The following is a 19,813-nucleotide window of genomic DNA, read 5'->3' on the forward strand; positions in this document are numbered from 1 at the left end:
TTCAAGTGATCGTTTGGGTCGGATATACCGTCATAAGTGCCGATGTTAGACATCTGTTTGGCACTTCTCGGGGCGATTGCTTCCGCAATGTCCCTTGCAAACTTGGATGTTCCCGCATTTGCAGCAGTGGGTCTAAAGGTTTTGGAGAAGTCACGTGGGTTTCCCCCCGCGTTCCTTGGTTTGAAGGTTTCTCCGAAATTCCTTCTCGGTTGGAAGTCCGTTTCCTTACGCTTCCCGTTCGCCCTATGGCGAGGGTTTGCGTCGGTGTCGGATTCCTCCCGATCATCGTCCGAGTACTCGCACTCACTGCTCATGTTGAGCTGTTGTCGAGTGCTTCCGAATTCGTCAGCCTGCTGGAGTGAACGCAAGCGTTCATCCAACTCAGCTTGGAATTCCTTCTGACGTGCTTCGGCCCACGCTTTAACTTGATCGAGTGTTTGGCGGGGGAGCCTCGTCTGTTTCTCCAACTGGGCATCGGTGAATCCCAGTGAAAGATTTTTTACTGCACTTGCCCCGGCTTGGGTAACCGGGGTAGTGTTCGTAAAATTTGTGTAACCGCCGGTGATCCCCCCAGTAGCTGGGGTTGTGGTTACCGGGGTTTCTTGGTCACTCACTGGCCTTGGGACCGGAGTAACGTTAACCGTCTTTTCAGAGGTTTTGAAAAAAACTGAGAAAATTAGTTCTAGCTTTTATGCACGGATGGCGCCAATGAAGAAACACTAAGTGACCCCGGGCAGATTACGGATAATCTGGGGGCTAAGTAATGTTTCCCACGAGGGTTAGGTCCGGCAAAGATGGATGTTCTTCAGATGACCTGCAAAACAGACACCGTGAGCTCGTCACTGAGAAGGGGTGGGGGGGGGGTTCCTCCTTGTGACCACCCTCCGGCGTGAGAATCAGACTAGATTGCTCTGAATATAAGTGTATATTGAGAGAAATAGCTAGTGAAGGTAAGATGATGATACCGTTCCAAGGTGTTGGAGTATTTATAGCCGAAGGTAGGTTTCCAAGCAGGTACAGCCAGCTGTATAATATTCCTTTTCTACCAACTGTGGGCTACGCACGTGCCATGCTGGTTGGTGGGTAGGCAGCGGCTGATAGTGACAAGGCCGGCTGTGTACTGTTCCTTTTCCGCCGGCTATGTACTATTCCTTTTCCGCCGGCTGTGTACTGTTCCTTTTCCACCAACTGCAGGCTATGTACGTGTCACGACAAGGGTTGGTGAGTAGGCAGCGGCTGATAGTGACATTTTGTACTAGAGCGTGCTCCTCCTCGTACTGTTGTCGATGAGCTGTCACCCTGTGATTGGTTCATGGGCTGCTCTGGTCAGATCTTGTCTATTTTGTCCATACCTTGGCAGGTATAGTACACAAGAGCTTCCAGAAGCGTACGGACTGGCTCATTTGGGTGGGAGTATTCCCGCCTTGCTCATTCCTTCAGGTGACTGAATTATTGAGAGTTAGTGCCTTGTGCGTGTAGCCTTGCTATTAGTGCGGGTAGCCTTCCCTGATGGCTTGTATCCGCAGCTGCGGGAACAGGCGGGGTACTTCACCATTGGGAGGCTTTTCCTGCGGGAACAGCTGGCGTACTGCGCGTAAGGTCTTCATCTCTGAGCATGGTGGGTCCTGCGGGATCAGTTGGTCCTTGCGCAGACGTCCCTCTTCAGGGTGAGTCTTGCGGGTCCAACTGGGCTCTGCTGGGACCTACCTCTTCAGGCGTCTAAGAGTTTAATATTAGGTAAACATTAAATGCTGAATGTTAGTACTTTGAATTTTAGGTGGGGAACTTTATACATTATCTTTCCACATTTTTGGCTGGATTAGTGGTTGGTTTCGTGTCAGCGTGGAAGTTAGCTCTCCTCAGTATCGCAGTTATTCCGGGAATTGCATTCGCGGGTGGCTTGTACGCGTATACTCTCACTGGGCTCACTTCCAAGAGCCGTGAATCGTATGCCAATGCCGGCATCATCGCTGAAGAGGTTCATCTTTCACCTAAATATGTTATTAATAAATTGTAAAAATCGCAACTCCCTAGTTGACCGAGTTGGAAGCGCTTAGCGACTTCTACAACCATAATAACAATATAGTCGAAATAGAAGGTAAACGGGCAACAAATTGTGTTACTAGCTCGTTTTGGATTGCAAAACCAAGTCTTTTACTGTGCGCAATTTCATCATAAGTTTCATGCCATGCCACCATGATTTCTAAGATTTTAGTCACTTTTGCTTTAAAATTTAAATCAATGATTTAGTTTAGTGGGTACAGAGATAGTGAAGTGTTTTCAAATTCTTTGTTATCATATGATACATAGCATGCCTGCAATCATAAAGAACCCTTTCGCCTTTGCCATGGTCCTCTACTTTTACCCCTTAACTTTTGGCCTATGTTTCCGTAGTGTGGTGTTAATCAACAGCAAATTTGGTTGGTGAAATTTATTTTATTTTTTATTTTCAAATTTTTTTAATATATTTTTGACCGTAGGTTTGACTATGTGACACTTTTTCTTTGTATGTGTGACAATGTTACCTATTTAATTTGGACTCTTATTGACAGGCAATTGCACAAGTTAGGACCGTGTACTCGTATGTTGGGGAAACAAAGGCGCTTAACTCATATTCAGATGCAATTCAGCATACACTCACACTCGGGTATAAGGCGGGAATGGCAAAGGGGTTGGGTTTGGGGTGTACTTATGGAATAGCTTGCATGTCATGGGCACTTGTTTTCTGGTATGCGGGTGTGTTTATTAGGAATGGCCAGACTGACGGTGGAAAGGCGTTTACCGCCATTTTGTCTGCTATTGTTGGTGGCATGTAAGTTCATACACACTGTAATGCCAATGTTTAGAGAAACGACTCGGTTTTTAATCAAAATGGTTAACCATGACAGGAGTTTAGGTCAGTCTTTTTCAAATATCGGAGCCTTTAGCAAAGGCAAAGCAGCTGGATACAAATTGCTTGAAATTATCCAGCAAAAGCCCAGTATAAATCAAAACCCTACAGATGGGAAATGTCTAGCTGAAGTTAATGGAAATATTGAGTTCAAAGAAGTAACCTTTAGTTACCCGTCACGCCCAGATGTTATTATCTTTAGAAATTTCTCAATTTTCTTCCCAGCTGGAAAGACGGTTGCTGTGGTTGGTGGTAGCGGATCCGGGAAGAGTACTGTTGTTTCGTTAATAGACGATTTTACGACCCTAATCAAGGTGAATAATTATTATATATGGTTTGAACCTCTTTAACTAGATTATTTCTTACTTGAAAATTTTTTGCAGGCCAAATATTGATAGACAATGTGGACATAAAGACTCTGCAACTTCAATGGTTGCGTGATCAAATTGGTCTTGTGAACCAAGAACCTGCACTTTTTGCTACCACTATACTTGAGAACATACTTTATGGAAAACCAGATGCAACTATGGCTGAAGTTGAAGCAGCCACTTCTGCAGCCAATGCTCATAGTTTCATCACCTTGCTTCCTAATGGTTACAACACTCAGGTAAAGTATATATTTACACTTATAATAAATCATGATTCAGAATCATATTAATGAGTTGATTGATTCAGGTAGGGGAAAGAGGCGTTCAGTTATCTGGTGGTCAAAAACAAAGAATTGCAATAGCTAGAGCAATGTTAAAGAACCCCAAGATTTTGCTTCTTGATGAAGCAACGAGTGCCCTTGATTCCGGTTCTGAAAGCATTGTGCAAGAAGCTCTTGATCGTTTGATGATCGGAAGAACAACCGTAGTGGTTGCACATCGTCTTTCCACCATCAGAAACGTTGACTCAATAGCAGTTATCCAACAAGGACAAGTTGTTGAAACCGGAACACACGAAGAACTCATTTCAAAACCAGGACCCTACGCTTCGTAAATCCGGTTTCAAGAAATGGCTGGGAACCGGGACTTCTCGAATCCTTCAACACACCGTACACGATCAACGCGGTTAAGTCACTCATTGTCAACAAAGTCTTTAAGCCTCAGATCAGGAAGCTTAAGAAACTTAAGCTATTCGTACAGTACTGGTGCAGATGGTCGTATTGAAATGATCTCAAATGCTGAAACAGATAGAAAAAATCCAGCACCTAGTGGGTACTTTTTCCGCCTTTTGAAACTGAACGCACCTGAAGAAACACTAACCGGACCCCGGGCAGATTACTGGTAACCTGGGGGTTAGATAGATGTTTCCCACGAGGGGTTAGACCCAGAAAAGATGGTTCTTCTGATAACCTGCAAAACAGACACCGTGAGCTTGTCACTGAGAAGGGGGGGGGGGGGGGTTCCTCCTTGTGACCACCCTCCGGCGTGAGAATCAGACTAGATTGCTCTTTAAATATAAATGTATATTAAGAGATTGCTAGAGCAGATATCAGGTATAATATGATAAGATATGTTAAGATGAGATGGTCATACCATTTGTGGTATTTATAGCCGAAGGTAGGTTTCCAAGGAGGTGTGGCCGGCTGCGATAGTGTTCCTGTTCCACCAACAGTGGCCTACGCACGTGCCCTGCTGGTAGTTGGTGGGTAGGCAGCGGCTGATAGTGACCAGGCCTGCTGTGTACTATTCCTTTTCCACCAACTGCCGGCTATGCACGTGGTATGACAGGAGTTGGTGAGTAGGCAGCGGCTAATAGTGACATACAGTACAGGAGCATGCTGCTCGCCATACTGTTGTCAATAAGCTGTCGTATCTTTAGTCAGATCTTTTGCCCATACCTCGTCAGGTACAGTACAGAAGATCTTCTCGTATCGTACGGACTGGCTTATTTGGGCGGGAGTATTCCCCCTCCCGCCCTTGTGCGGGATTGTTCCCGGCTTTGCTCATTCCTTCAGGTGACACTGAGTGATTGAGAGCTAAGTGCCTTGTGCGTGTAGCCTTGCTGCGCGGGTGGCCTTCCCTGATGGCTTGAATCCGCAACTGCGGGAACAGGCAGAGTCCTCCACCATTGGGAGGCATTTCCTGCGGGAACAGCTTGCGTACTGCGCGTAAGGACGTCACGTCTCTGAGCATGGTTGGTCCTGCGGATCCAGTTGGTTTCTGTGCAGACGTCCCTTTTCAAGGTGAGTCTTGCGGGTCCAACTGGGCTCTGCTGGGACCTACCTCTTCAAGTCCCCCCAGTCCAATGTTCTTCTCATGAGTGTTTAATAAAGTGAGGTGAACTTTTGGACTTAAGCAAAGGGTTTTGAAAAGGGTTTTTTAAGGTTTTCCATGGGGATTCTTCCCGCGGAAGTCCTTGTCACTTGCAGAAATTCCCGACTTTCCTGCTTGATCTTTGGGTATGATGCGGGTAGGTCTGTAACCTCCTCGCAAGTCAGGAGCGTTGAGTCCCACTTGTGTGGATTCTCCATGAGGTTTTGGTAGTTTTGAACATAGTGATCAATTATGTTAAAACCACCAATTCCATCCTGGAGCTTCAAACAATGTAGTTCTCGACGTTCCCGCTATGCGGGGATGTTATTTCCGTTTCCGCAAGCATTGCCCAGAAGATCCTTCTTGGTTTCAATTCCCTGCGGAGCGCTAAGTATGTGAAGGGTTTTGCCTTAACACTGTACCCGCGCTCGTCTTACGGTTACTTTACTTCCAAGGTATTCCTGGCGTCCATTCCCTGCGGGTGCTAGGTATGTGAAGGGTTTTGCCTTGACACTGTACCCGCACCCGTCTTATAGTTACTTGGTTGCCGAGGTATTCTTGGCTTCAATTCCCTGCGGGTGCTAGGTATGTGAAGGGTTTTGCCTTAACACTGTACCCGCATCCGTCTTACGGTTACTTGGTTGCCAAGTTATTCTTGGCTTCAATTCCCTGCGGGTGCTAGGTATGTGAAGGGTTTTGCCTTAACACTGTACCCGCATCCGTCTTACGGTTACTTGGTTGCCAAGTTATTCTTGGCTTCAATTCCCTGCGGGTGCTAGGTATGTGAAGGTTTTTGCCTTAACACTGTACCCGCATCCGTCTTACGGTTACTTGGTTGCCAGGGTATTCTTGGCTTCAATTCCCTGCGGGTGCTAGGTATGTGAAGGGTTTTGCCTTAACACTGTACCTGCATCCGTCTTACGGTTACTTGGTTGCCAAGGTAAGGGGTATTTTCCCGCTTACTTTTGAATCTTTTTGAATTTTTTTTTGAAATTCGAAGAGTTGGTGAAAGGATAAGAACAGTCCAAACCTCTGAAACGTCGTGCGACGGTTTCTTCTGACTGTGTCTGGACGTGCAGGAAGTTATGGTGACGTGACAGTACATGGTCATTCCAGACGCTTTTTCAGGCGCGTGGGCGCGATTTTTCGGGCGCGTGGCCGCGAAATTAATGGTACGCGTCCTGTCAACAGCTGTTGCCAGCTTGCTTTTTGCCACGTGTCATAGTTTCATTGCACCTTCAATTTCTCTCTCTTCCGCATTAAATTCATCGCATTAATTGCGATTAGTATATAAAGGGGGAGAGGGTTCTTTGTAATCCACACTTTCACTCTTCTCTTCATCTTCAAAACGATTTCCGGCGAATACTCATCTTTTCAGTCGAGCATTCCCTTGAAATCGTTTTCTTCTTTCATCTGCAAGATGTCTTCACGTGATCTCGAATCTTCAGCCGATGACAAGAGTACTGCTGGCGAGTGCCAGTGTGCTCTGCCTGTCGATCTGTATCAGTACGTCGTCAGGAAGTTCACGCTCGAGTCTCTCGAGCCTGAGTTTCCTGAACCCCATCAGACGGTGTACGATGCCCCCAGAGGCAAGATCGGAGTATATGCTGCATTCTTTGTTTATGGGAATCTTAGGTTCCCATTGACAAAGTTTGTTTACCGTGTCCTTGAGAGGCACGGTGTGCACCTGACCGAGGTGCATCCGATGGCGATTGCCAAGGTTCGCCACTTCGAGTGGGTGTGCCGGATTCTGGGCATTGAGCCCTATGTTGACCGCATGATGACCTTCTACACTTTGAGGTGCATCCAGGGGTGGTATACGTTGATAACCCGGATTAAGGGTTTGAAGATTTGCGCAACCGAGCGCAGTCTTCGCTCGTGGAAGCGGGAGTTCTTCTACATCTCCGCTCGCGCCATCCCCCTTGCCATGAAATTCAAGAACGGGCAAGCACTTCCCAGCCTTCACGCCTCCAACTACCAGGAGGCGGAATGGTTCTCGAAGATATCCCGGGTCCAATCTCCGGTTTACAGGTTTGCGGAGTCCGGGATGGTGATGCTCGGGATGAGCCGGGTGTGGAAGAATGCGGATGCGCGAAAGATTCCGATCGTCCTCGAATACGGTTCGAACTCTGTTCCTTAAGGTATGCCTTGTTTCTTTTTGTTAATTTAGAATTTCTTCTAACTTCTTTCTTGTTTATTTCAGAGGGGAACGACTTGCAGTCGCTCATGTACCCGCGGGAGGCTGATGGTCCCGCTCGGATGGGTACTCGCGCTCTAGACGAGAACGAGTTGCCCATCCTAGAACAAACGGCGGATCGGTTCGTGGAGGTCTATCCGCTAGGCCACGAGATCCTTAGCGCCAGGCGGCCAGGTAAGGCGCTATTCGACCCTCGACCCCTCAATGTTGAAACCTCTGCTGGAATTCCTCTAATCGTATGTTCTGATGAGGAATCCGCAGATGGTCCTCCGTTGGTGCGGAAGAAGAAGGCTGCCGGCGGGAAGGGGAAGGAGAAGGTGGCCTCCACTGCCGATCCGGTGCCTCGGTCTGATTCGGAGACCGAGAGCGAAGAGGTGGCGGGGAATCCCGGTGGTGATAAGACCACCATTCCGGAGGCTGTGACAACTGTCACCGGAGAGCCCAGGATGACAATGGTGAGCGGCGTGAAGAGGCCGGCTCCATCGGGTTCATCCCCGCCTGTTCGTACATTTAGGCTCAAGAAAACCCGTAAGTACAAACTTCCTTATCTTTAACTTCATAGTTTTCCATCATTAATGCTTCTCTTTGTGCAGGCGTGGATGTTGACGCATTCCAGGGTGGAGCGCAGAGTACTCCGCCCATGACGGTAGGCTTGGTCAGCCTACCTGAGGCGACGACCCAGGCGCCTGCGCCTGCTTCCGCTGGTTCAGTTTCTCACTCCTTTGAGCCGACTGTTCCAGCTGTGATGACGTCACTGCCGGCTGTGAGTGCTATTTTTACCGCATCTTTCACCGAGCCGGCGGTTACTTTTGCTGCGGATTCCGCGGCGGCGACCGCGGCGGCTTCTACCATGCCTCCGTCATCGGCAACGACGGCCGAACCTTCAGGTATGCATGGGGCTTATCGCCAACCTCTGCCTCCTTCCCATCTGCCTGACCTCTTGGATGGATTTCCGTTGGGTTCAGGTGATGGGTTTGGCGGCTATCGGCCTGTTATTGACCCTACAGGTGCGTAGGGTTCTTTTGGCCCATTATATATATATATATATTTTTTTATCATCTTTTCCTAACTGCTTTATGTTTTTTGCAGTGTCGGATTCCAATGAAGTGTATGTTCCACGATGGAACATTCGCCGAGGAACAACCCTTCGCACCCATGTGGAGTGCGTGAAGTGGGCTCGTCACGCTGCTCCCAGTGGTGCGTTGGGGGAAGCCATGGCTAGCTACCAGGAGGGTAGGCTAACCAATGAGCTTCGGGTTCTCCTGGCCCGGATGCAGCCGCGCGTCGAGCTGCTTTGTCGTGAAAACGACAAGTTAAAAGCAGCTCGCATTAAAGAAGTAGCTCAGGCGCGGGCTGTCCGGGAGGAGAACCAAAGGCTTACCGCAGCTGCTGCGGAAAAGGAGAAGGCCTTCAAGGCCCTCGAGGTTGAAGTTCAGGCCCGGCTCGAGGCCCGTTCCAAGGCTGCCCAAGCTGTTAATGAACAGCTTCGGCTGGCTAAGGAAACTGCAAGGAACGCAACCGAGAGGGCCACCAAGGCTGAAGCTGTTGCTGAGCCTCTACGCGTGGAGAATGAAGAGCTTAAAGCCAAATTAGAGGCTCTCCAGCAGGCTCATGATGCCTTGGCGATGGAAGACGCCAAAAAGCTCCAGGAGATCTTGGACCAGAGGGGGGTGCTTGACCATACTGAGCGGAAGCTAAAGGGCGTCGAAGAGGCTGCGGCTAAAGAAGTGTTGCTTGCCAACCTTAACAAGAGTGAAGCCGAACGCGCCCGTAACGAAGCTCAAGCTGCCCTCCAAGAAGCTCTGGTTTCCAAGGAATGGCTTCTTCGAGAAGCGTTGTCTCAGGTATGCTTTTCATTTCTTTACGCTTTTCTTTGTAGATAGAAAATGTTTTGATACTTGTATATTTTCTTGTAGGTTGTGCATCGGGTCTTCTCAGAGACCTCTTATGATGATGCTATGAGCGCAGCCCTCAACGCTTCTCATGAGGATGGGGAAAAGGCCGGCTTCCTGCTTGGTCTAGGGTTCGTTGAGAAAGGCATCCCGCCTTCCAACTTCCCTTTGTATAATGTTGATACTGAAGCTGTTTACGACCAAGCAGTGAATCAGTATGCCGCCTTCCCGCATCCGGTGGTGGAGAAGGTGAACCAAGTTGCTGCTGCTGATGATGGGCTAGCTATCCTTAAAGCTTTCCTTGAACTGCCACGATCTACTGATGGTGCTGGTCCAAGTGGAAGTGGCCCTGAAGCTTGATCCTGAAGATCCCTTCCCACTGCTAGGATAGATTTAGCTTGTATAGATTTATTTTCTTGTAGGCGGGTAGTTACCCGGCCATTCTTGTAATGAATATTATGAAATATAAATCTTTGTGCGGGTAGGACCGCTACTTTCATTGGATTCCTTGCTTTGTAAACGTTATATGACTTGCATACTTTAGTTTAAATTAGCAATTTTCCAAGTGTTTAGAATAAGTTAACCTTTGAACGTGGTAGATAATAGGTTGAAGTTTTGCTTCCTCTTTCGTGATTGTGCGGGTAGGACCGTCACTTGCACTTAGTAGGATGGCTAAACTTTACCTACATCTGACCTGCGTGTAGGTTTTCCTCATCTTTTCTGAGGATAAGTTAACCTTTGAACGTGGTAGATAATAGGTGTGAAGTTTTGCTTCCTCTTTCGTGATTGTGCGGGTAGGACCGTCACTTGCACTTAGTAGGATGGCTAAACTTTACCTATATCTGACCTGCGTGTAGGTTTTCCTCATCCTTTTTGAGGATAAGTTAACCTTTGAACGTGGTAGATAATAGGTGTGAAGTTTTGCTTCCTCTTTCGTGATTCTGCGGGTAGGACCGTCACTTGCACTTAGTAGGATGGCTAAACTTTACCTATATCTGACCTGCGTGTAGGTTTTCCTCATCCTTTTTTGAAATTTCTAAGTGTTTAGGATAAGTTAACCTTTGAACGTGGTAGATAATAGGTTGAAGTTTTGCTTCCTCTTTCGTGATTGTGCGGGTAGGACCGTCACTTGCACTTAGTCGGATGGCTAAACTTTACCTATATCTGACCTGCGTGTAGGTTTTCCTCATCCTTTTGTTAGAAATTCTCTGTTTTGAATAACCGTTCGACTCGCGGTTGTTAATAGGTTAGTGTTCAGTTTCCTCTCATGATTCATGCGGATAGACCGGCACTTTCATTTAGTGGGATGACTGAACTTTTCCCCTTCAACTGACCTGCGTGAAGGTTTGCCGTTTTTTGGGTTTATGCGGGTTTTGCCGCCTTCCCCACGCAACGACTTTCCACGTAATTATGCGGTGAAAACCGGCATATCCGTATTGAATAAATTAACCGTTCGACGCGTGGTTGTTAATAGGTTAGTGTTCAGTTTCCTCTATCATGATTCATGCGGATAGACCGGCACTTTCATTTAGTGGGATGACTGAACTTTTCCCATTCAACTGACCTGCGTGAAGGTTTGCCGTTTTTTGGGTTTATGCGGGTTTTGCCGCCTTCCCCATGCAACGACTTTCACACTTATGTATGCGGTGAAAACCGGCATCAGTGTTGATAGTTCATAAAGTATAAATGTAAAATCATCAGCGTCGATGTTCTAAGGAGAATCATTTCCATTAGAAGTGGCTCTTGGCCTTTTCTTTACAAATTTGGAATTGATCTACATGCAAACTGTGTAATTGAGCTCCCTTCCATGTTGTTGGGATGGGAGTGCCATCGAGCCGATACGCACCTGGTTCGGGATCTCGTTCTTTACGCAGCATGTAGTCTCCACATTGAAGCTGGAATTTTATTCGTGTTTTCCCCAGCTGGGGTTCTACACGCATCAGCCTGCTCAGCGTTCATTGCGCCACGAGGTGCGCGAGCGTCCCATCTCTGACAAATGCTTCGACCATGTCCTTTACGTCTATGCATTCTTTGGTGTTGTGGCCTTTTGTCCTGTGAAAGTCACAGTATTTGCTCCGATCAGCAGTGTGACGATGTCGGATTATTTGAGGCTTTGGCCATGGGAGCTCCTCAGTAGCGAATATCTCGGTGACGCTTTTGGTGAGCGGCGTCCATCTGGAGTTCTTGTTTGACTGTACGTTATCCCTTCCGCCTAACCGATGCTGCAAGCCGGATGAGGTGTCAAAGTTTACACTTGACTGCCAAATGCCTAGCTTCCGCTTTTTGTTTAATCGGGCGGTAAGGACGTTGTCTTCTCATGTTTTCTGGGTGTGGAGGTTTGTGCTCTGTGGGAGATCTCTACCCAGTTGCTTCTCCGTTTCCGCAAAGCGTTTAGCTGCTGTCATGATGGCATCCCATGTGGATGGCATGCCATCTTTACCCGTTAAGGTGCGGATGAGCTCTGGGTCGTTCACGCCCTGAATAAAAGCAGCGCGAACAAGATCTTCGCTAATGTTACCCAGACTTAGCTTCTTCGAGTTGAAGCGAGTGATGAAGTCTAGCAAAGATTCATCTTCCTCTCGAATGCATTTGAGGATTGTCCATTACTCCTCGGTATACTTTCTTTGCTGGCTGAAGTGTTGGCTAAACTTCTGTTGGAAGTCTGCCCAGTCGTAGATGTGGTTGACCGGTAGACGATCGAACCACGCTCTAGCAGCCCCAACAAGCGTCATTTGGAACATGTAACACCACGTAGGTTCCGTCCAACTACTGACGGTTGCCCCCGCTATGAATCTGTTCAAATGATCATCTGGGTCAGATATACCATCATATGTGCCTATGCTGGACATTTGTTTGGCACTTTTTGGGGCAATTGCTTCCGCAATGTCCCTTGCAAATTTGGACGTTCCCGCATTTGCAACATTTGGTCTGAATGTTTTGGAGAAGTCACGTGGACTTCCACCTGTGTTTTTTGGTTTGAAGGCTTCTCCAAAATGCCTTCTCGGTTGGGAGTCCGTTTCCTTACGCTTCCCTTTTGCCCTATGGCGAGGGTTCGCGTCGGAGTCGGACTCCTCCGAGTCATCGTCCAAGTATTCTTCGAATTAGTCAGCCTGTTGGACGGAACGCAAGCGTTCGTCCAACTCAGCTTGGAATTCCTTTTGACGTGCCTCCGCCCATGCCTTAACTTCATCGAGTGTTTGGCGGGGGAGTCTTGTTCGTTTCTCTAACTGGGTATCGGTGATTCCCAGTGAGCGATTATTTACTGCACTTGCCCCAGCTTGGGTAACTGGGGTAGTGTTCGTAAAATTTACTTCACTTGCCCCGGCTTGGGTAACCGGGGTAGTGTTTGTAAAGACTGTGTAGCCGGTATTCCCCCCAGTAGCTGGGGTTGTGGTTACCGGAATTTCTTTAACCATCTTTCCAGAAGTTTGAAAAAACTGGAGAAAAATGAAGTTCTAGCTTTTATGCACGGATGGCGCCAATGAAGAAACACTAACCGGACCCCGGGCAGATTACTGGTAACCTGGGGGTTAGATAGATGTTTCCCACGAGGGGTTAGACCCAGAAAAGATGGTTCTTCTGATAACCTGCAAAACAGACACCGTGAGCTTGTCACTGAGAAGGGGGGGGGGGGGGTTCCTCCTTGTGACCACCCTCCGGCGTGAGAATCAGACTAGATTGCTCTTTAAATATAAATGTATATTAAGAGATTGCTAGAGCAGATATCAGGTATAATATGATAAGATATGTTAAGATGAGATGGTCATACCATTTGTGGTATTTATAGCCGAAGGTAGGTTTCCAAGGAGGTGTGGCCGGCTGCAATAGTGTTCCTGTTCCACCAACAGTGGCCTACGCACGTGCCCTGCTGGTAGTTGGTGGGTAGGCAGCGGCTGATAGTGATCAGGCCTGCTGTGTACTATTCCTTTTCCACCAACTGCCGGCTATGCACGTGGTATGACAGGAGTTGGTGAGTAGGCAGCGGCTAATAGTGACATACAGTACAGGAGCATGCTGCTCGCCATACTGTTGTCAATAAGCTGTCGTATCTTTAGTCAGATCTTTTGCCCATACCTCGTCAGGTACAGTACAGAAGATCTTCCCGTATCGTACGGACTGGCTTATTTGGGCGGGAGTATTCCCCCTCCCTCCCTTGTGCGGGATTGTTCCCGGCTTTGCTCATTCCTTCAGGTGACACTGAGTGATTGAGAGCTAAGTGCCTTGTGCGTGTAGCCTTGCTGCGCGGGTGGCCTTCCCTGATGGCTTGTATCCGCAACTGCGGGAACAGGCAGAGTCCACCATTGGGAGGCATTTCCTGCGGGAACAGCTTGCGTACTGCGCGTAAGGACGTCACGTCTCTGAGCATGGTTGGTCCTGCGGATCCAGTTGGTTTCTGCGCAGACGTCCCTTTTCAAGGTGAGTCTTGCGGGTCGAATGGCCTTATTCGATAATGGGTGCTGTGGGATCAATTCTTTCTGGTTTTATCGGTCCAACATTTGCTATTGTGATGAGTAACATGATTGAGGTTTTTTACTATAATAACCCTGCTAAAAGGGAAAGCAAGACTAAAGAGTGTGTTTTCATCTACGTTGGAGCCGGGCTATATGCAGTTGTAGCGTATTTGATACAGCATTACTTCTTTAGTATTATGGGTGAGAATCTTACAACACGAGTCAGAAGGATGATGCTTGCAGGTATTTACATCATTCCATTCTCCATCATATAAAAATACTTTAAGCAATACATTTTAAAAATGCAAACTGAGTTTTAATAATCCGAAATATGGTCACACCGACAATTTGACCAGTGAGTGTCGCTTTCGTTGCCAATGGCTATTTCACTATTATGGAGAAATCGATCTTCATACTGACAATTTTATCAGTGAGTGTCACTTTCGTTGCCGATGGCTATTTCACTATAATGGAGAAATAGATCTTTGAACTGACAATTTGAATAGTCGGTCTCATTTCCTTTCTTATGGCTATTTAACTAATGGAGAAATAAATTGTTTGTTCATAACTTTTATTTATGTCATTTCTAAACAATTTACAACATTCCAATAGAGATAAAAATCAGTCATTTGTCAACGAAATCGGATGCAACGAAAATGAAATATATGATTAACATTAATCAAATTGTCAGTGTTAATTATTATTGGTCAATGAGTCATAAATTATTTTAGAATACTCTTCTAATTTACATGTAAAAGTTCTCATTTGGTCGGGTTACTAGGTCTATATTACTTCAAATAAAAACTTTGTGCATTTAGGTAGTTCGACTTAAAAAAGATGAACAACCTTTAAAAGTTTCATATCTTGTTTCTTGGTCAGCAATCTTAAGGAATGAAGTCGGATGGTTCGACGAGGAAGAACACAACTAGAGTCTAGTCGCAGCCCGGCTAGCCACGGATGCAGCAGATGTAAAATCCGCCATTGCCGAGAGGATAGCGGTTATCTTACAAAACGTGACGTCACTCCTCACTTCATTTGTAGTTGCATTCATAGTGGAATGGAGGGTTTCTCTTCTAATTCTGGGAACCTTCCCTCTCCTTGTCATGGCATATTTTGCTCAGGTAATTAATATAAAATTCATTGTTTTATTTAAATAAAAATCGAATCTTGATTCTGGTAACGACAAGTATAGTATAGTGAAGGAAGCAACAATTCTGGTAGCCTGCACGTGCCTCCCCTTATTTGTATTTATGCTTCCAGATTTAACGCTTGTGATATAGTTACAGTCTTGTTACATACAAAACACCATCTTTGAAATTTAGCAAAAGATTCCTTTCTAATATCAAGACTTGTACTTTCTTGAGCCCTTAAACAGTAAAACTTTGGCCAACTTTTTTCTGCTCAATCAATAATATAAAAAAGTGAAAGATGAATTCTACCCGACAAAATGGCAAAACATGTCCTTTATGTTTTCATGGTTTTTTAATAGTCGTCATTTGGAAAACTTAATGACTGAATCATATTCTGTGTTTCCAAAATGTTTCACATTACGTCCTTTTCCACTAACCAGTTAGATTTTTTCGTTAACTTTGATTATGTGTTTTAAAAACAAATAACACTCTCTCTCTCTCTCTCTCTCTCTCTCTCCCTCTCCAATCCATATGCATCATCATCTTCTTTGGCTCTCTAACATCGAAAACCACCACCCACCCATCAAGCACCACATGCCACCGCCACCACTTGCCTTCGCAACCACTACTCTTCACCATCCACAACGACCACCAACCGAAAAGCCTTACCGTTAAATCTCTCTACAATCCATATGATTACGCCTCACCGGAAAGCCGATCAGTTGTCGCATGTGATCCAACAACTGCTCAAAACCAAAACCCAATAAAAAATCCAGAAGACAGAACCCAATAAAAAATCCAACATACTAATCGGTACCGGGCGTAAACCCGACCCAGATCCATCTTCATAAAACATCTCATATCCAGTATGCAGACGGCCACTTAAGACGATAACCGGGTCGCCGGAGCTCCTATTGTCAACGGTGTTATGCATATCAGATGCCAGAAAATGGGTTCGGTGAGAGTCCGAGAGAGTGGGTTCGGGTTATGAATCTCTTCAATGAATCCACCGTTGCAATCGAAGCAAAAGACGGATTCGGTGAATTAACCGCATCTGTAGCGCCAGTTGTGATATCCGTGGTGGTGGTGATAGGCGGAGATGGTGGTGGTTGCTGGACGTTGGTTGGTGGCAGGACGAGGCGGTGGCGGTGGTGGGATCTGTGTGGTGGTAGTGATAGGCGGAGATGGTGGTGGTTCGGGTTATGCACCACCGTCGATGGTTGCAGGTTCCATGGTGCAGTTGTGGTGGTGGTCCGGTGGGTGGTGCGGTGTAGAGAAGGAAAGGGAGTAGAGAGAGAAAGAAGAAGAGAAAGGTAGAGAGAGAGAGAGTATAAAAGGGGAGAAATGAGCTGGACCGTGAAATTATGGATTTACCTTCATGTGCAGGTAATGTGATCAGAGTTAACGAAAAAATCTAACTGGGTTAGTGGGAAAGGACGTAATGTGAAATATTTTGGAAACACGTAATATGATTTCAGTCATTAAGTTTTTCAAAGAACGACTATTGAAAAACCATGAAAACATAAAGGATCTGTTTTACCATTTTGTCTATATTTTAATAAGATTTACATCTGGCTTTGCTTTTAGTGTACCATATGTAATTTTCAAAGGAGGTTAGAGATGTCAGAAATTGCATATGGGGTGCATTCACTAACCCATTCATTATTCCTGTGTGAGTACCAGAGCCTCTTGTCTATTTAAGGGGTACTATAGTACTGAAAATGACCGTATTGCCCCTGTGATTTTGAACAGTGTTCAGATTTGAGTATAGTGGCCACCTAATTCATACATGAGTAGTTACCGTCTGTTTCTTTTGTCGTATACCTTATCGTTTGGGGTCCCAGACTATTCTTTGATGGATTGTAATTGTCACTTTCTACTAGAGTGTAACAGCATCTCTTTTTCTTTTAGCACATATACTTTATAAGAACTAGACTGCTGGTATCTATGTCTACATATGCTACCCTTGATTTCATTTACTTTTTAACAAAAGTGACTTAAACTATTGGACTATAGGAGTTTACTGAGTTTAGGTTGTGTTTGGGATAATGTTGTAAACTTTCATTCATTTGATTAAAATTTGAAACAACTTAATAATGGAATTTAATTTGGTAATTATTATATGAAATTTTCATTTTGCAGCAACTTTCTCTCAAGGGCTTTGCTGGTGACACAGCCAAGGCACATGCGAAAACCAGCATGATTGCAGGGGAAGGCGTGAGCAACATTCGAACAATCTCAGCCTTTAACGCGCAAGACAAGATTCTCACTTTATTCTCCAACGAACTCCGTGTCCCACAAAGTCAAAGTCTTCGCAGGAGTCAACTTTCCGGCTTACTGTTCGGCATCTCCCAACTCGCCCTCTTCTCATCCGAAGCTCTGATCCTCTGGTATGGGGCCCACCTCGTTAGTAAACACGTCTCTACTTTCTCCAAAGTCATCAAAGTGTTTGTAGTCCTAGTCATAACAGCTAACTCAGTAGCTGAAACGATTAGCTTAGCCCCTGAAATCATCCGAGGCGGTGAAGCCATCGGCTCGGTATTCTCGGTTCTCGACCGCTCAACTCGAATAGACCCTGACAATCCTGATGCCGAGCCCGTTGAAAAAATGCGAGGCGAGATAGAGTTACGCCATGTTGACTTTTCTTACCCATCCAGACCCGACGTCATGGTTTTCAAAGACCTTAGTCTTAGAATTCGGGCGGGCCAGAGCCAAGCGCTGGTTGGGGCTAGTGGTTCAGGTAAAAGTTCCATAATTGCATTAATCGAGCGGTTTTATGATCCAACAGCTGGAAAAGTTATAATTGACGGGAAAGATATTAGACGGTTAAATCTACGGGCACTTCGTGCCAAAATCGGGCTGGTCCAACAAGAGCCCGCTTTATTCGCAGCAAGTATAATGGAAAACATCGCGTACGGGAAAGACGGTGCTACAGAAGCCGAAGTCATCGAAGCTGCACGCGCAGCAAACGTGCATACATTCGTGAGCGGTTTACCACAAGGGTATAAAACGCCAGTTGGTGAGCGAGGGGTTCAGCTCTCCGGAGGCCAAAAACAAAGAATCGCTATAGCTCGGGCCGTTCTGAAAGACCCGACAATACTCCTACTAGATGAAGCGACTAGTGCTCTAGATGCCGAGTCCGAGTGTGTGTTACAAGAAGCACTTGAACGGCTAATGAGTGGTCGAACCACGGTTCTAGTGGCTCACCGGTTATCAACCATACGTGGTGTGGATAGTATCGGGGTGGTTCAAGACGGTCGAATCGTGGAACAAGGTAGCCATGGGGAGTTGTTGAGCCGAGGTAGCGAGGGGGCTTACTTTAGGCTATTGCAGCTACAACAACATCGTGCATGAATTAAAGATTATGTTGTATGGGTTTAGTAAATTACATGTATGTGGAATTAACTTATTGTTTTAACTTATTTTTGTGGTTGTATAAGCCGCATTTGCTTGATATAGCAAAATAGTTTTTTCTATAAGTAGAATTAAACATATAAACTGAATGGTTTATGTAGAACAATCATGAAATTTAAAAAGAATAACTGTTAAGTAATATTCAAGTCACACATAAGTTAAATTAAAGTTTTCAATGGTTTTAGTTAGAACCTTTTTTTTTTTTTTTTTAAACAACGTTTAACTCCTCCAGAATCACCTTCAAGAAGGAAACCCGTTATCAAAAAGAAAACCTTTAAGTCAGGTTTCGAACCTAAAAAACTCAGATCTTTAAATTTCTAGTTAGAACTAAAACCTTTGATTTGAATGAAACATGGTATTCCTTTAAAGAAGCAACAAATTCCATAAAAAGTAATCATAAATTAATAATTGAGGCTTCCGTAACCATTTGGCTTCTATTGCTTTCAAATGCGGTAGATTTGGTGTTTTGGGAAATCGACAAAAGGAAGCAAAACAAAACATGCATGTCACGTGACTTGGTCTTTGATTCTCAACACTGATTACCAAAGGATCAATCTCTATTAGACTAAGGGGTGTGGGGGCTTTAGTGGGTTCAAGAACCAATAATATTATGACGTGTGGCAGAGAGAGAAACTGAATAAGGGGGTGTTGGAGCCCCTGGCCCCTGGTGTTAGAGGTGGTCAAAAAAACCGGTTACGGAACCGGTTTGGCCGGTTTAACCGAAAACCGGTTTTTTAAAAAACCGGTTTTTTTAAAAACCGGTTTGACCGGTTTACGTAACCGGTTTACGTATCGGTTATAAGTTTTGGACCCAAAACCGGTTTTATAACCGGTTATAAAAAAAAACCGGTTTTTTTTAATAACCGGTTATTAAAAAACCGGTTAACCGGTTTTTAAAATAACCGGTTATTACCGTTATAAAAAAAACCGGTTAACCGGTTTTTTAATAACCGGTTAACCGGTTTAAACCGGTTTTCGAACGTTACCAAACGGCCTTATAGCCGTTTTTTTGTGTTTTTGACCGTTTTTTTAGCCGTTTTTTTTTGGTTTTTTTACCATTTTACCCCCACAAACATCTATATATAGTTTAGGTTGGGTATTGGTTAGATCACACTTGATTATACAACTCCAAAAGCTCTAAACGTTTATTTCATACGCGATTATACAACTCCAAACGCTCTTCTTTCGTAGTCGTTTATTTCATACTCGAGTATACCACTCTTAATTCGTAGTCGATTATCATGGCCTCCCAAAGTGCTGCTTCATCGGTCAACATGGGTGCCTCGAACACGGGAGAAAACCGTCGTTCGGGTCATCCCCACGAAACGAAACCAAGATATTTGGCAACATTTCGACCTATGCGAAATGTCTAACGGAACCCAAAAAGCTAGATGCAAACATTGTTTGAAGTTTTATAACAAAGAAGCAAACTCCAGTTTAAGAGCTCATGTAGAAAAGCCCTCTTGCAAGGTCTTGAAGGACGAATCCGGAAGTAGTTCGCAGCCGAGATGACGAATCAAGGAACGGTGTTTACGTACGACCTTGAAGCGGTACGTCAACAGTTTGGCAACTTTGTGATTCAACAATCACTTCCTTTCA

The 19,813-nt window shown here is 45.5% G+C and overlaps 1 pseudogene across 1 annotated transcript in view; it reads left to right on the forward strand.

Annotated features, from left to right (window-relative positions):
- Nucleotides 1–18,305, forward strand: part of LOC143609962 (ABC transporter B family member 19-like) — a 38,559-nt pseudogene extending 20,254 nt beyond the window's left edge. The window contains exons 4-11 of the transcript XR_013149505.1: nt 1,778–1,978; nt 2,553–2,812; nt 2,889–3,204; nt 3,274–3,497; nt 3,566–4,122; nt 13,651–13,913; nt 14,550–14,791; nt 16,943–18,305. The product of XR_013149505.1 is annotated as an ABC transporter B family member 19-like (transcript). The remainder of the gene's footprint in view (nt 1–1,777; nt 1,979–2,552; nt 2,813–2,888; nt 3,205–3,273; nt 3,498–3,565; nt 4,123–13,650; nt 13,914–14,549; nt 14,792–16,942) is intronic.
- The last annotated feature ends 1,508 nt before the right edge of the window (nt 18,306–19,813 follow it).

This window comes from Bidens hawaiensis, unplaced genomic scaffold (genome assembly GCF_021521415.1).
Source record: "Bidens hawaiensis isolate Kalapana, Puna unplaced genomic scaffold, B.hawaiensis_p1.1 tig00022349_1, whole genome shotgun sequence".
In the NCBI taxonomy this organism is placed as follows: Eukaryota; Viridiplantae; Streptophyta; class Magnoliopsida; order Asterales; family Asteraceae; genus Bidens; species Bidens hawaiensis.